The 14,767-nt window shown below is 47.0% G+C and overlaps 1 protein-coding gene across 14 annotated transcripts in view; it reads left to right on the forward strand.

Moving 5' to 3' along the window:
• Window positions 1-14,767, forward strand: part of LOC105708894 (putative tripartite motif-containing protein 64B) — a 233,499-nt gene that overhangs the window by 24,826 nt on the left and 193,906 nt on the right. For 5 of the 14 annotated variants that reach the window (XR_010344576.1, XR_010344577.1, XR_010344580.1 and 2 more), the window contains one exon: window positions 3,129-8,636. The exons of 6 other annotated variants lie outside the window; for them this stretch is intronic. The gene's annotated coding sequence lies outside the window, so the exon portion shown is untranslated. Of the gene's footprint in view, window positions 1-3,128; window positions 8,637-14,767 lie in introns of those variants that run through there. 3 more of the 14 variants (XR_010344582.1, XR_010344581.1, XR_010344583.1) reach the window with 3 other exon arrangements.

A 14,767-nucleotide genomic window follows, 5' to 3' on the forward strand; every position in this document is an offset into this window, starting at 1 on the left:
CGAGTGCCCACTGGGATCCATAGGCCCAGCTTCGGCCACTCTGGAAGGGCACAGCCTCTGTTTCCCTGGCTTTTTCAAAGCCAGACTTTGCCACCTCACTTGCAGATTGAGAGGCCACGTGTCTCCTTGGTAATCCGGGAGCCCCTGCCACCCATGGTTTTGGGCAGATGGTGTCCCAGTCATGCCTGGCACCTGGGTGTACACAGGCCTCATGACCGTCCGGCCAAAGTGCCTTGGAGCCATGCCATGTGTTTCTCAGAGGGCTGCAACTTCTTTGGGATTATTATTATTGAGATAGTATCTTGGTCTGTTGCCAAGCTGGGACTAGAGTGCAGTGCCGCGATCATAGCTCGCTGCGGCCTCAGCCTCCTTCAAGTGATCCTCTCCCCTCAGCCTCCAAAGTAGCTGGAGCCACCGGTGCCTGCCACTATGCCCAGCTAATTTTGTAAAAAAATATTTTTTGTAGAGATGGGGTTTTGCTATGCTGCCCAGGCTGATCTCAAACTCCTGGACTCAAGAGATCTGCCTATCTTGGTCTCCCAGAAGGTTGGGATTAAAGGCATGAGCCACTGCACCTGGCCAGTATTTTGAACATGATGAAAAATGGTCTGAGGCTGAGCAAGTTTTCAGTGAAGAGAGAGAGGAGTGGGTTTGCTGGGGCAGATGGGGAGAACTCAAGTTATTTGGTGACTGAACCCCAGTAAGAATTGATATCTATGGAGTTAAATGGGCAAGTTACAAAGCCACGTAGTGTGTCCTGGCTTTTATAAAATAACTTGTTTTCTGTAGCAACTTCTGCCACTGGAGGTTTATGGTCTAAAACATGCATGCACACATAGGCAGTAGCATCCATGCATGTGTGTATGCTTGCACATGCATGTACACACATGCACACAGGAGTGTATAGCTCCAGGATGGCAGTGCTTGGCCTTGCTTGTTCCCTCAGTGTCCTCCTGACGTAGACCCAGGCCTTGCCTGTTGTGTGTGGGCCTCAGGCCTTGGGAGTGCGGATTGCAGGTGCACCAGTGAAGGAGGGGGAGTGATGGTGAGGGGGCGAGTGCCAGCCAGCAGAAGCGAGGCCCTCATGCCTGGGACACTTGGTTAGGAGGACCGGCCACAGGAGGAGCCTCTGGAGGGAGGGACCTTCCGTCCCCACAGCCCAGCTGGGCTTCCAGGCTGCTCCTATGCCTGGCTCCTTAAGGAACGCTGCCTACTTTGTACTAACCCAGGAAAAAGCAGAAGCACTAAGACAGCAATAACGGAGTGTCTAATGCCACGGCATGAAATGTATTGCTCATGATACTGCTTGCTTTTAACAGAAAAATGAAATGATGTCTGAAAATAAAGCTTTAGGGAGACACAAAAAGTAAATAGAAAAGATAAAGTTGACAACTACAGTCACAATGAAATGAGAAAATAAATCCCATGAGAAACAACAATTGTACAGAAGAAAGAACAGGATCAGTCACAACCCTTTGCAGCCAAGGAGAGGATGTAAACAGTCTATCATGGTTTTCAGCTTAATTTTGTGTGACTACATAGTAAGTTTTACAGATTGTATTCCTTCGTCAGATATTTTGTAGATCTGAGGTTCAAACATCAAATTAAAACAGATTAAATCCCATTATAGCTTTCAATTAAAAAAATCTAACACTTATAAAAGTTAACTGTTTTTTCACATATGAGAAATCTGCAAGATTAAAATGCTATTAGAGAACAATGGCCTGTCCAGGTGCCTCGTCTCACGCCTGTAATCCCAGCACTTTGGGAGGCCGAGGCCGGAGGATCACTTGAGCCCAGGAGTTCCAGACCAGCCTGGGCAACGTGGTGAAGTCTGGTCTGCAAAACAGAAACAAAAAATCACCCAGGCATGCACCTGTATTTCCAGCTATTCAGGAAGCTGAGGTGGGAGGATCATTTGATCCTGGGAGGTGGAGGCTGCAGTGATCCATGATTGTGCCACTGCCCTCCAGTCTGGGTGACAGTGAGACCCTGTCTCCAAAAAACGCAAACAAAAAACAAAACAATGGTTCCTTACTTTTTTGACCAAAACATACACTTACATACAAGGGATGGAAATGAGCATTTCTTCATGTGGTTAAATTAATTTGTGAAGTAATATTTTGGAAATTCTTAGTTCTTAAAAGGCCTCACATTTTCTTTTTTAAAATTTTTTATTACATTTTAGGTTTTGGGGTACATGTGAAGAACATGCAAGATTGTTGCATAGGTACACACATGGCAGTGTGATTTGCTGCCTTCCTCCCCTTCACCTATATCTGGCATTTCTCCCCATGCTATCTCTCCCCACCCCTGCTGTCCCTCCCCTATTTCCCCCAACAGACCCCAGTGTGTGAGGCTCCCCTCCCTGTGTACATGTGTTCTCATTGTTCAACACCCGTCTATGAGTGAGAACATGCAGTGTTTGATTTTCTGTTCTTGTGTCAGTTTGCTGAGAATGATAGTGTCCAAGTTCATCCATGTCCCTACAAAGGACACGAACTCATCGTTTTTGATGGCTGCATAATACTCCATGGTGTATATGTGCCACATTTTCCCTGTCCAGTCTATCATGGATGGGCATTTGGGTTGGTTCCAGGTCTTTGCTATTGTAAACTGTGCTGCAACGAACATTCATGTGCGTGTGTCCTTACAGTAGAACGATTGCTGGGTCAAATGGAATTTCTATTTCTAGGTCCCTGAGGAATCGCCACACTGTCTTCCACAATTGGTGAACTAATTTACACTCCCACCAACAGTGTAAAAGTGTTCCTATTTCTCCACATCCTCTCCAGCATCTGTTGTCTCCAGATTTTTTAATGATCGCCATTCTAACTGGCGTGAGATGGTATCTCAATGTAGTTTTGATTTGCATTTCTCTAATGACCAGTGATGATGAGCATTTTTTCATATGTTTGTTGGCCTCATGTATGTCTTCTTTTGTAAAGTGTCTGTTCATATCCTTTGCCCACTTTTGAATGGGCTTATTTGTTTTTTTCTTGTAAATCTGTTTTAGTTCTTTATACATTCTGGATATCAGCCCTTTGTTAGATGGGTAGACAGCAAATTTTTTTTTCCATTCTGTTGGTTGCCGATTCACTCTAATGACTGTTTCTTTTGTTTTGCAGAAGCTGTGACGTTTAATTAGGTCCCATTTGTCTATTTTGGCTTTTGTTGAAAAGGCCTCACATTTTCAAGAAGAAGTAGGTGCCATTCTTTGGAAAATGGAGAGTGAACAGATGATTCTGAAAGTGAAAGAGGCCATTTTGGCTTCCAAATACATGGGGTCAGCGTTTTCTTCAAAACCGGTAGTATTTTGTGAGCATGTTGCTGCTTATTTTTCTTATTATATCATAATTTTGATGCTATACATTCAAAAACCTATTAAAGGACAATTCTGCATCTTACCATTGCAAAACATATGGAATGTCTCATTTGCAATTTGAGACTGGACAGTGGCACCTGTGTGAACTGGTCATTTTACTGAGGTCCAGAAGCAGCTCAGGGACAGCCAGGGACGGCTCCTTCTGCTGCTGGGTCATGTCTGCCGAGGGTCTTCCCATCCGGAACTACGATGTCACACGTCACCTCAAGAGACGTGGACAATCACAAGATACCTAAACCAACAGTGCCTGATTTTCTCATCTGAAGTTCTTACCTGTGAGCATATTATTACTGCTCAGAAAGCACTTTAGAAGCAAACGCATAAATGATGTGGACAGATATGGAATGTGCCTTTAAGTTCTCTGATGAGCAGATGCTGAGATGAAGTCAGGAGAGGAGAGAAAGCAAAGGTCAGGCCGAGGCCCAGGCTGGAGATTGGACAAGGGAAGCCTCACATCACAGTGCAGACAGCAGGTGCACAGCAGGTGCAGAAGACAGCAGGTGTGGATGTGGCAGATGCGGACATGGCAGGTGTATATGTGATGGGCCCTGAGGGAACCCAGGCTGGGCCCCCAGTGAGGGGAGCCCCGGGGAAGCCCTCCAGAGCTCCATTGCTGGCTGTGTGCTGGAAGAGTGTGGCCCTATGGTGGGGGCTGTGGGCTCACTGGCCTTCTTGCAGCCAGCAGCATGTGCTGTCTGTAGGGAAGTCTGCACAGTACACCTCCATATCTGACATTGACTTTGGGAGGAAATGGCAGCTCACTGTGTCCACCCAGCAGCATGTGTGGGGGAGGCACCACCAGAGCCACTGCACCTACTCTAGGTCTCAGCACGCTGTGATGTCTCGTGGTGCCACGGTGACCATTTTCCATGAATGAAGACTATGTAATCTGTAATAGATGTGATGTGGCAGGCCTGGCCCAGACACTCATGGAAAATGGCCACAGCACACTGTGACCTTGTGGCACTGCAGTGACCATTTTCCATGAATGAAGACTCTGTAATCCATAATAGATGTGTCAGGCCTGACCCAGCACGGCCCAGATTCTGCCACTGCAGTCACTAAACTCTGTGCTCATTTTCAGCCCAAGTCCCCAGACACGGAGCAGAGTGGTGGATCCAGAGAACGTCAAAGGCAGTGAGTGCTCCAGCTGTTCATTCCTCTTGAGGCGCTGAGTTTCTGGGCCACGTTAGAATTATTTAAATTGGAAATAGTTGAAAGATTCCAAAGTGTTCTTAAAATAGTACAAGTGATTACTCTTTACTCAGATTTCCCAAAGTTACTGTCATAGCACATTTGATTTATGATTCTTGCATGTAAATGTGTGTACTCAGGCAGACAGGAGCATGGGTGAATGTGTAGGTAGATGAAAAGATGTGTAGGTAGATGGGTAGATTTGTAGGTAGATGAACAGATGGGTGAGTAGATGAGTAGATGGGTAGGTAGATGGACAGATTGATAGGTAGATGGTAGATGGGTAGATAGATGCAAAGATGTGTAGGTAGATGAGGAGATGGATAGGTAGATGAGATGGATAGGTAGATGAGTGAATTGGTAGGTAGATGGGGATATGGGTAGATGAGTAGGTAGATGAGAGGAGTAAGTAGATTGGGATATGGGTAGGCAGACAGGTAGGTAGATATGCAGATATGTGGATAGGCAGATGGGTAGGTAGATGAGAAGATGGGTAGGTTAATGGGTAGATGAATAAGTAGATGGATAGATAAGTAGGTAGATGGGTAGATGGGTGGGTAGATGTGTAGATAGGTAGGTAGATGGTAGATGGTAGATGGGTAGGTAGATGGACAGATTGATAGGTAGATGAGTAGATGGGTAGGTAGATGTGTAGATGGGTAGATAGATGGACAGATTGATAGGTAGATGTGTAGATGGGTAGGTAGATGTGTAGATGGGTAGGTAGATGGACAGATTGATAGGTAGATGAGTAGATGGGTAGGTGGATGGGTAGGTGGGTCAGTAGTTGAATGTACATGTTTAGTTAATCACTGGAGACTTCCTAATGTGCTTGTTGTATTGAAAACTTCTTGATAACTAGAGTTGCATTTCAGCTACATCCATATTAAAGTATCCATATTATGAATATTTTAATAACAATCCCATTAATTTATTTTTTTACACTTATAAAACTTTAATACGTTTTTTTTCCCATTTAATTTGCCAGCCCTCAAGCCTCTTCTTTTATGGCGCTATGTGCCTGTTTTACTTAGAGGTGTTTTAGAATAAACATGCAGTTGGGTCCTGCCTTCTCTTTCAAGCGCTGAGGCTTCATGACTGCACTGTCTTCCTCATGAAGCAGTGCTTTGTCAGGATACATGCCACAGTCTAACAACAGAGAAACTATGACTTAATAGGGAAAATGTATTACAAATGAATACTGCCATAAGATAATGGGACATCCTCAGAAAGCTTCCACAGGTGGTGGAAGGTAAAGGGAGCCCACATGTCACAGGGTGAGAGCTGGAGCAAGCAGGGGCAGGTACCAGGCTCTTTAAACTGCTGAGCAGAGAGGGTTCCATGGTTTTACCAGCCAGGAGACAGCGGGGACCTGTGGGGCTCAGCCCAAGAGGACTTTCTGATGGAGGGGAGGGCCTGGGTTTCATATACTGGGAAGCCTAAAGGCACACCACACAAGTTAGGATTGGCAAGAAGGTGGATTTCAGAGCCACATGAGGACAGTTCTCTTGGGAGCAAAACTCTTTGGCACCTTGGAAAGAAGTGAGGGGCTGCCATGTGTGCAGGGAGGAGGCCTCCTGCAGGCAGTGAGAGACACCCTTTTACTGTTCAAGGTTGAATTTGATGACTGCTTCTGTTTTGATCCATTTGGGAAACAGAAACCACCTGGTATTTCGAATGAATGTGAGGTTGAACCCGGCTGTGCTTTGCGGAGACACTGGAGGATAGGGAGGGCACTGAGCATGTTATTTCCCTATTGTGGGTAACCGGTGACCCTAATTCAGCCACAGCAGCTCACATTCATCACCCACAGCTCCGTGGACCAGCAGTCAGGCTGCATCCCTGCTCAGGGTCTCACAAGTACAAAATCGAGGCATGGATTGGGCTGGGCTGGACTTTATCTGCAGTTTAAAGAGCCTGGTACCTGCCCCCTCTTGCTCCAGCTCTCGCCCTGGGATGCACGGGTTCCCTTCACCTCCCACCACCCATGGAAGCTTCCTGACACCTCACCAGGAGCCAAGCTTCCTGTGCAGCCTGCAGCACCATGAGCCAGTTAAACCTCCTTTCTTTTCTTTTTCTTTTTTTTATTTTTTTGAGATGGAGTCTCGCTCTGTCATCCAGGCTGGAGTGCAGTGGTGTGATCTCGGCTCACTGCAACCTCCACCCCCCCAGGTTCAGGTAATTCTCCTATCTCAGCCTCCCAAGTCACTGGGACTACAGGCACGCACCACCACACCCAGCTAATTTTTTTTTGTCTTTTCAGTGGAGAGAGATTTCACCATGTTAGCCAGGATGGTCTCCATCTCCTGACCTCGTGATCCACCCACCTCGGCCTCCAAAAGTGCTGGGATTGCAGGCACGAGCCACCGCGCCCAGCCTTAAAACTCCTTTCTTTACACTTTACCCAGCCTTGGGCATTCTTTCATAGCAATGTGAAAATGGACTGGCACAGGCCTTCTGGACACCACAGACAAACCTAAGCCAAACCCAAGCAAGAGCCTGTGGTGGGTATGAGCCGGGCAGGTGGGGCTGGGGCAGAAGGTGCAGGGTGGGAGCGCGTCCAGGAGGGACAAAGTCATCCGGCACCCTGGGGTTGCTGTGGCACTGGTGTGCCCATGGCTTCCTGAGGGCCACTATGTAGTGACTGTGCACAGCAGCTCGCAGATGCACCGAGAGTCTGAGGAGATTTGCACAGGCACCAGGACGCTGTGTCCAAAGTGGTTTCAGATGACCCTTTTCAGGAAAATGTCATTGCAGCAGTTTGCAGCACCCATGGGTCCATGTTACACCCCCAACCCATTTTACAGACCTCACTGAAGGTGAGAGGTGATCTGAACTAGGAAGTGTGGGTTACATGAGCATGTGTGAGTGTGTGTGTGTACGTGAGTGTGTGGCTGCAGAGGGAAGTCCATGCCAAGTGAGCTGGCCTTTAATGTCAGGATGCACAGGGTCAGTCTCTCAGCCATTACCCACCCCACACAGGGTTTGCTGAGATAGGTGGCTAACCTCACTTAAAAAATAAAAAAAGGGGAGGTGGCGCCCTGCTCGTGTCAGTTGTTCTCTTTGGTGGTGATGGTGACCAGATGCTTGGCGATGTTGTATGCACACTGGATGACCTCCTGTGTGACCAGCTGGACATCTGTGGGTGAACCTGGGTCCCCCGGGAGGGTCTTCTTGCACTCTGACTGCAGTCGGTAGGCACTGGATGTCAGCGAATGAAGGGAAGTCCTCATCATATCAGACTTGGGTTTTTTGGGGAATAATGCCGCTATTTCTGTAACAGCTATGTGTATCCTCTCTGAGCAGGGAATATACCTCATTATCCTCTTTAATTCTCAATAAGAGACTCAAATGTTTCCCAGCAATCTTAAAAATACAAAGTGCAGTTCTTTTAGTGGACCAGCCTTGCTAACATGGTGAAACCTCGTCTGTACTAAAAGAGAATAATAATGAAAAATTAGCTGGGTGTTAGTGGCATGCACCTGTAATCCCAGCTACTCAGGAGGCAGAGACAGGAGAACTGCTTGAGCCTGGGAGGCAGAAGTTGCAATTAGCCAGCATCATGCCATTGCACTCCAGTCTGGGCGACAGAATGAGACCCTGCCTCAAAAAAACAAAAACAAAAATGTTTATATGTGAATTTGTGTCAGATCAAAATTATATTTAAAATTATACCCATACCAATCCATATGTGAGCCTGCACCGTATAGCTAGTGTTCTACACTTCATCTTGGTAACCTTCTCAAAAATTCCAGAAGACACTGCCGAGAGGCTCTGCTGTTTATTTGTAGTTGTATTTATATAATAGGCTTTATTTTGTATTTATATGTACATAGTAGAGTTATATTAAATATTTATAAAATATACATCCCTAATACACATTTCAAAAGAAACGAATCTGTGATAAAATCATTTTTAAATCATTTGTATTTTATTAATGGGGCATAGTCCTTTTGTTTTCACAAAAACTATGATTATATTGTATGAAATGAAGTGCCAACCAGTAATATTTTGATGAGAGAACTGTGATTGAAATAAAGGGAAAAAAATAATCCAATAGTAAGATCTTGGTCTTCTTCCTCTACTTGGTCGGGCCTCAGTTTTACCATCTAAACTAATTATCTCCTGGGCACCAAGTAACCTGGTCCAGAACTCTTCCAGAGTCTTCTAACTCCTTCCAGGTTGTTCCATTCTGTCACCCCACGTCATAAAGTTCATCACTGAGTCAAATGCATTCCCCTTCCACTGTATCTCTCCCAAGCCCTCTTTCCCTCCACTACCCTTCTAACCATCCACTCACGGAAGGACATTGCTGAACTGCCAAGGCATAGCTGGGGAGCAGGTTGGCCAGGGTGGCCAGTGAGGTGTGGCCCTGCATGGTGGTGGCACTACCAGCATTGTGGTTGCAGCAGCCCTGCTGTGCTCCTGGGTGCCCTGCAGTGGTGGCCCAGCCAGCTGAGCAGCCACAGGGGCCTCCCTCAGAGGCCACCTTCCCGTGCCCTCTCTGGCAAATGTACCCAGTCACCGTCTCTCATAGGGTCTGGCCCTGGGAGGTGCCTCTCAGGTATTTTCCAAGTCCTCCCTTTTGGAAACAAGGAATGGTTTCTGCATGCATGAGTGGTTGGGGAAAATGCCCCAGGCCAGGAAAAGCCAGTGCAAGTGGACCAGGAGGATGTCCGGCACTGGTGGTGTGCCTTCCCCTCTGGGGTTAAGCGGATCCCTCCCAGAGGCGTTAGGAATGGCTGTTGGGCATCAATTGGCTGCCACGTCTCTTTTTGTTGTTTTTTGAGGTGAGGGGGGCATGTTCTCTGATCACTGCAACCTCCTCTCCCAGGATCAGGTGATCTTTCCACCTAGGTGGGACTACAGGCACATGCCACCAAGCCTGGCTAATTATAATAGTTTTATTTTTTGTGGAGACTGGATCTCACTATGTTTCCCAGGCTGGTCTTCTTCAGCTCCTGGGCTCAAGTGATTTGCATGTCCCCAAATAGTGGAACCACCTGGAGTTGCTGTATTCAAAGAACAAAAAAATACGGTCATTATGTATGTTTAGTCACAAGGAAACTGTGCAATGCTAATAATTACTCTGTTTGAATGCTACCTCTGCAAATAATTCATTACAAAAAAACTGTAAATAACCTCTACATTCGGTTTGAGAGGAATAAAATACAATTTAAAAACCAACATCTACAAAAACTATTCAAATGTTAAAATTAACCTACCCTGTTGCTAGATTTCACAGTCATGAAGAAATCAGCGGCATTTCTATATACTAGCAACAATTAGAATACAAAAAAATTAAAGAGGAATACCCTGGGTATGCACCCCACAGAGGACGGTCAACACTGGAACAGAGAAGTTACGGTGTAGTCGTAAGACGGAAAGCTACACCACGATGGAAAGTTATGAATTGGAGCTACAGGCTCCCTCCAGGATGCACCTCACAAACAAGAGGCTGGTGACAGAAGCTAGACACAGAGGCCGGGCGTGGTGGCTCACGCCTGTAATCCCAGCACTTGGGGAGGCCAAGGCGGGTGGATCACGAGGTCAAGAGATCAAGACCATCCTGGCCAACACGGTGAAACCCCATCTCCACTAAAAATACAAAAAATAGCCGGGCATGGTGGCACATGCCTGTGGTCCCAGCTACTCGGGAGGCTGAGGAGTAAGAATTGCTTGAATTCAGGAGGCGGAGGTTGCAGTGAGCTGAGATTGCGCCATTGCACTCCAGCCTGGCGATAGAGCAAGACTCCATCTCAAAAAAAAAAAAAAAAAAAAAGAAGCTAGACATAGAAGAGTACAAACAACACAATTCCCTCTGTATAAAGCTCCACCCAGGCAAAGCCAGTGCAGCAGAAGGAAAGACAGCGAGGTTGCCTCTGCAGACAGGAGAAAGCACGTGTCCCAGACTCCACCCAGCCTCAGCATTTCCTGATGTAATCATGGTTTCACACAGGGTTTTCACACAGGACTCACGTCCCCAAAATTCAAACTGCACACAAGTCAATAAAAACATTGATCTAAAAACATGTAACTCACCTTGAAGTATTTGTCAATTTTGGATAAGTTTATTCTTTTCTTGGCATCTAACTTACAGATGTTACTGACACTCCCATCCATCAGGTACAGACCAAATCCCATCACCTGAAAAACCCACAAAATGAATGATGCAATAAAGCTCAGAACTGTAAATTTAACTACCCATAAGGACTTACACTGTAACAGCTGACAACTTCGAAGGCACAATTTGAAACATATCACAAAGCTCTATCTTTAGGCTGCTTGTCTGGTGCTCGAAATGTATCATTTTATCCTCACTGAAACTGTGCTACAAAGTGGGGGCTGGGCTTCCAGGTCGGTTGCTAAAAGCTGAAAAAACAAATCCTCTACTAGCATAACCCAAGCAGCAGGGCTATTCTAGAGCTATTAGCTTGGTGCAAAAGTAATTGTGGTTTTTTTGCCATTAAAAGTAACGTCCAATGTGTAGCCACATGTAACCAGTTACATTTTGGTGTATGCAAACTACAAATTCTTTTTTTGAGATGGAGTCTCGCTCTGTCACCCAGGCTGGAGTGCAGTGGTGCAATCTCAGCTCACTGCAACCTCCACCTCCCAAGTTCAAGCGATTCTCCTGCCTCAGCTTCCCAAGTAGCTGGGAATACAGGCGCCCATCACCATCATGCCTGGCTATTTTTTTTTTGTTTTTTTTTTTTTGTATTTTTAGTAGAGACAGGGTTTCACCATGATGGTCAGGCTGGTGTTGAACTCCTGACCTCAAGTGATCCGCCGCCTCAGCCTCCAAAGTGCTGGGATTACAGGCGTGAACCACCGTGCCCGGCCACAAACTAAAAATTCTTAACGTGGACTAGCCAACTGCACGCTCCAGTGCTCCACAGGGGCTCGCGGCCAGGGCTCCCACACCAGCTGGTGCAAACACAAAGTTTCTGCTGTCACAAAGCACTCCATGGACAGTGCTCCTTCAGCCCTGAGTTCCCGCCAGTTCTCTCCTGCTCAGGAAGAGTCTGGGGGGCTGGACTGCCGGGACACCCAGCAAAGGGTCCCCCAAGGCCACCCTGCAGAGGTAAAGAATAGAGCAAAGGGAACTGCTGCCCATTTTTCCTGTGAGAAACGCAAATGATAGCTGGGCATGGTGGTGATGGGCGCCTGTAATCCCAGCTACTTGGGAGGCTGAGGCAGGAGAATCACTTGAACCCAGGAGATGGCAGTTGCAGTGATCTGAGATTGCAGTGATCTGAGATTGTGCAACTGCACTCCAGCCTGGGCAACAGAGTGAGACTCTGTCTCAAAAATAAAGAGAAACACAGATGAAAACACAGATTATATGAATAATAATAAAGAATATGGTGAACCAACGAAAGGCTACTTTAATTATGATGGATGACACAGGTATCGAAATCCTAGGAATCACATCCTTGACAAGTAGAATCTTGGATAACCTCTGTCACAAAGCAGCTTAAAGGCTGGGCGTGGTAGCTTACACCTGTAATCTCAGTACTTTGCAGGAGACAAGGCAAGAGGATTGCTTGAGCCCAGGAGTTCAAGACCAGCCCGGGCAGCAAAGTAAGACCTCATCTCTACAAAAATTCAAGAACTTAGCTTGGCATTGGTGCCAATGCCTGTGGTCCCAGTTACTCAGGAGCCTGAGGCAGAAAGATTACTTGAGCCAAGGAGGTTGAGGATACAGTGGGCTGTGTCTTCTGCACCACTGCACTCCAGGCTGGGTGACAGAGCAAGACCCTGTCTCAAATAAATAAAAAAAAAAGGCTGGGTGCAGTGACTCAAGCTTGTAATCACAGAGCTTTAAGAGGTTAAAGCAGGAGGGTTGCTTGAGCCCAGGAGTTTGAGAAAAGCCTGTGCAGCATGGCAAGATTCTCTCTCTACAAAAAATTTGAAAATTCCCAGCTACTCGGGATGCTGAGGCAGAATTGCCTGAACCCAGGAGGCGGAGGTTGCGGCGAGCTGAGATCGTGCCATTGCACTCCAGCCTGTGTAACAAGAACGAAACTCCGTCTCAAAAAAAAAAAATAAAAATAAAAAAAAAAATTTAAAAATTAGCCAGGCATGGTGGCATGCACCTGTAGTCCCAGCTACTTGGGAGGCTGAGGTGGGAGGATTGCTTGAGCCCAGGAGGTTGAGGCTACAGTGAGCTGTGATCGTGCCACTGCACTCCAGGCTGGTCAAGAGCAAGACCCTGCCTCAAAAATAAAACAGAAGAGCAGCTTAATGCTGAGAGAATTTTTGACCCAGACCTCCTGGCTGGCAACTTCTCCCAGGGTCAGCATGTGACACACTTGTGGCTGTGCTGAGAGTCTGTGGTGCAGGTGTGTGCAAGGGCAGGGCACTGTTCACGCACATGACAGCATGCAAATGAGACAAAGCTGGCAAAAGGACTCTAGATGAAGCAAGCACAGCCTACTGACAAGAGCAAGGCTGTCCCTCAGCAGTGCCGCAGGCTGGCATCCCCACACACGTACTTTGAGAAGCATGTGTTTCTCACTGGGCGTCAAATACATCCTGTTCTCATAGTAATCCACACACAGATTCACGATGTCTGCCAGGAGCTCTTCGTAGCCAGAAATCACTTCGAGCTGCTGCTGCAGAGACTGAAACACAGAGCAAGAGACTCATGCACAGGCCTGGTGCCCGGCCGGCAGCTGAGCCCAACAACCTGAGTGTGCAAACACCAGCCTTACCTGTGTGATCTTGTTGTGATTGGCCAGGAACATGGACAGATTCTGCGATTCCTGGATGGACTGCAGATCTGCCATTTTACGTAGAAATTGAGCAGCCCTTTGAAAACAAAAAGAGTTCATCCCAAAATGCACCAACATGCCCCATAAAAAAGAAAAAATGCCTGATTTGAATGGGATCCCTTTCCTCTACAGTCATCTGCAGAAACGTGGATTGATCTGAGGCCAGCTTTGATTTCAGCCCTTTCAGGCATCTCTGGCCGTGTACTCCAGGTCAGTCTTCTGCCAACTTAGACGTGTCTTGCACAGCCTGGGACAGCTCTCCACCCTGATGGTCACAGCTGACGGGCTTCCTGCAGGGCCCCTGTACACTGGCCTCTGCCCTACACTGGAAGACGTCCACCTCATCTAGGGGCACAGGGCTTCTAGACTCTGAGTCTGAGATGGGTCACCACCACCTCCATGACTCCCACAAGCCCTGCCATGAAGACAGCTGGCACTGATGAGGTTCTCTGCTGGGAACCCTCTGGACCACACCTCCTCAGGCCACCTCGGGGACCACTGGTGCCCAAAGTCCTGAGACAGAGCCACCAATTTGTAGCTACACAATTTGGTGTGCACAAAAAGACCTGTACAATGAGGCCCAACAATACAAAACCGCAAGGCCATGCTGAGCACTGACAAGCACTCAAAAGTCTACTCATAAAGGAGTGTGGAGCCCAACTTTCCCCTTTCTTCCTGCTGACTGGAATGCAGAAAAGACAGCTAGACCCTAAGCAACCATCTAGGACCACGAGGCAACACATGAAGCAGAACAGCAGGACAGCGGGAGCCCACAATCAGCTGCAGACCACCTAACTCAGGACTTTTCAGGAGACAGAAAAAAACTGCCATCTTTTTAAAGCCACTGTAACTTCACTGGGCTTTAAACTGTTACATACAGTTAAACCTAGTATTAACTGATAGAATAACATTCTTTGCCTTTTAAAACATGTTTCTTGGTCCAAGCATGGTCGCTCACACCGGTAATCCCAGCATTTTGGGAGGCCAAGGCAGGCAGATCACTTTGAGGTCAGGAGTTTAAGACCTGGCCGACATGGTAAAACCCCATCTCTACTAAAAATATAAAAATTAGTTGGGTGTGGTGGTTCACCTATGTAAATCCCGGCTACTCAGGAGGCTGAGGCAGGAGAATTGCCTGAATCCAGGAGAGGTGGAGATTGAAGTGAGCCGAGATCACGCCACTGCACTCCAGCCTGGGCTAGTGAGATGCTGTCTCAAAAAAAAAAAAAAAAAAAGTTTCCTTTTATTTTATTTATTTATTTTTTAAATAGACATACAGTCTCACTCTGTCACTCAGGCTGGAGTACACAGCTCACTGTAGCCTCGACCTCCTGATCTCAAGTGATTCTCCAACCTCAGCCTCCTGAGTAGCTGGGACCACAGGTGCATACCACCATGCCTGGCTAGTTTT

The sequence above is a fragment of the Aotus nancymaae genome, unplaced genomic scaffold, assembly GCF_030222135.1.
Source record: "Aotus nancymaae isolate 86718 unplaced genomic scaffold, 86718_ANA_hifiasm-v0.15.2.pri h1tg000029l, whole genome shotgun sequence".
Classification (NCBI taxonomy): Eukaryota; Metazoa; Chordata; class Mammalia; order Primates; family Aotidae; genus Aotus; species Aotus nancymaae.